General features: G+C 34.6%; 1 non-coding gene across 1 annotated transcript; it reads left to right on the forward strand.

The window, feature by feature from the left end:
- The first annotated feature begins 2146 nt into the window (after positions 1-2146).
- TRNAS-ACU (transfer RNA serine (anticodon ACU)) lies at positions 2147-2220 on the forward strand. The gene has a single exon. It is a non-coding gene; the product is annotated as a tRNA-Ser (tRNA).
- Positions 2221-2798: the final 578 nt, after the last annotated feature.

The raw sequence follows: 2798 nt of genomic DNA on the forward strand, positions 1-2798 counted from the left end.
TTCAGTGATTTTATAAAAACAGATAGGAAGCACAATTTAGCAGTGGTTTGCAGAGAAAAAGAAATATGCTGGCAGAAAAAATCAATTGAGTGATTAAACAGCTCTTCATTTTCTGGCTTTATTTTTATGCTAACAAATTTGTTCTTTGAAAAGTGTCCACAAAGCCAAGTCTCTGATTAACACCTTTGTAGGGATGGTTTTTCACCTATTACTAAATTAAACTTGCTTCATTGGAAAGGCAGCAAGATGCATCCTCATTTCAATGTCTACTGAAATAATACAGGTTGACACCAGGAAACATTAACGCCACTGCATCCTTGCTGCTTTCTCATGTAGAAGTCTGTTTAATGTGAAAACAAGGTGATATCTAATTAGCACACAGGTTAGGAATTAAGAAAATCTTTATTTAAGGGTGAAGATGTTTCTCACAAAATTGTTGCCCCAATGCATCATTGAAATTCAAGCTGGAAAGATGATTTTAATATATCACTTGTACATTTTGTATTGCTCTTCTGGTGACAATGTAGTTTGTTTTTGTCAATTACCATTTTAATAATAGGGTAAAGAAAATTAAGTGGATTTTTAAAAGAAAACAATACTTTCAATATACTATTAAAACAAATTAAAATGGTAAAAGTTATTGTACTTTAATGAAAAATAAAAGAGCAAAAATATCAATCACAGTTTTGGATTACTTTAATTAACAAAAAAAATGCATATAGCAGAGGATAGTTTTAATCTGCCTACCTCTGGGTTATGGGCCCAGCATGCTTCCATTGCAGTACTCTGCTGCACATGTAAGTGCAAGAGATCCTGAAGCACTCACTCATCATGGGAAAGTACCAATGTGTTTCTTCGTTGGTGGATGGAAGAAACATCTTACAAAAACTCTCCAGATTATTGACTTTTTAAAGTTTTTCTAGGAAACGTTTTAGATGAATGCTTATTAGCCTTTGTCAGTATGTATTTTTGCAAAGTGTCTCTGTGGCGCAATCAGTTAGTGTGTACGGCTATAAACCAAAAGGTTGGTGGTTCAATCCCACCCAGGGACGTAATTGACCTTGTTATCAGATTTTGGTGATCTTTAAGTAGACAAGTCAAAATTTCGAACCCCCTGTTCTGGTGTAGGGTACCTGGCCTTCTCTGATGTAATCAGAGTTAGATTTGATTCAGTGATTTTATAAAAACAGATAGGAAGCACAATTTAGCAGTGGTTTGCAGAGAAAAAGAAATATGCTGGCAGAAAAAATCAATTGAGTGATTAAACAGCTCTTCATTTTCTGGCTTTATTTTTATGCTAACAAATTTGTTCTTTGAAAAGTGTCCACAAAGCCAAGTCTCTGATTAACACCTTTGTAGGGATGGTTTTTCACCTATTACTAAATTAAACTTGCTTCATTGGAAAGGCAGCAAGATGCATCCTCATTTCAATGTCTACTGAAATAATACAGGTTGACACCAGGAAACATTAACGCCACTGCATCCTTGCTGCTTTCTCATGTAGAAGTCTGTTTAATGTGAAAACACTGTGATATCTAATTAGCACACAGGTTAGGAATTAAGAAAATCTTTATTTAAGGGTGAAGATGTTTCTCACAAAATTGTTGCCCCAATGCATCATTGAAATTCAAGCTGGAAAGATGATTTTAATATATCACTTGTACATTTTGTATTGCTCTTCTGGTGACAATGTAGTTTGTTTTTGTCAATTACCCTTTTAATAATAGGGTAAAGAAAATTAAGTGGATTTTTTAAAGAAAACTATACTGTCAATATACTATTAAAACAAATTAAAATGGTAAAAGTTATTGTACTTTAAGTAAAAATAAAAGAGCAAAAATATCAATCCCAGTTTTGATTACTTAAATTAACAAAAAAAATGCATATAGCAAAGGATAGTTTCAATCTGCCTACCTCTGGGTTATGGGCCCAGCATGCTTCCATTGCAGTACTCTGCTGCACATGTAAGTGCAAGAGATCCTGAAGCACTCACTCATCATGGGAAAGTACCAATGTGTTTCTTCGTTGGTTGATGGAAGAAACATCTTACAAAAACTCTCCAGATTATTGACTTTTTAAAGTTTTTCTAGGAAACGTTCTAGATGTATGCTTATTAGCCTTTGTCAGTATGTACTTTTTGCAAAGTGTCTCTGTGGCGCAATCGGTTAGTGTGTCTGGCTACTAACCAAAAGGTTGGTGGTTCAATCCCACCCAGGGACGTAATTGACCCTGTTATCAGATTTTGGTGATCTTTAAGTAGACAAGTCAAAATTTCAAACCCCCTGTTATGGTGTAGGGTACCTGGCCTTTTCTGATGTAATCAGAGTTAGATTTGATTCAGTGATTTAATAAAAACAGCTAGGAAGCACAATTTAGCAGTGGGTTGCAGAGAAAAAGAAATATGCTGGCAAAAAAAATCCAATTGAGTGATTAAACAGCTCTTCATTTTCTGGCTTTATTTTTATGCTAACAAATTTGTTCTCTGAAAAGTGTCCACAAAGCCAAGTCTCTGATTAACACCTTTGTAGGGATGGTTTTTCACCTATTACTAAATTAAACTTGCTTCATTGGAAAGGCAGCAAGATGCATCCTCATTTCAATGTCTACTGAAATAATACAGGTTGACACCAGGAAACATTAACGCCACTGCATCCTTGCTGCTTTCTCATGTAGAAGTCTGTTTATTGTGAAAACAAGGTGATATCTAATTAGCACACAGGTAAGGAATTAAGTAAATCTTTATTTAAGGGTGAAGATGTTTCTCACAAAATCGTTGCCCAAATGCATAATTGAAATTC

This window comes from Pseudophryne corroboree, unplaced genomic scaffold, assembly GCF_028390025.1.
Source record: "Pseudophryne corroboree isolate aPseCor3 unplaced genomic scaffold, aPseCor3.hap2 scaffold_1073, whole genome shotgun sequence".
Lineage (NCBI taxonomy): Eukaryota > Metazoa > Chordata > Amphibia > Anura > Myobatrachidae > Pseudophryne > Pseudophryne corroboree.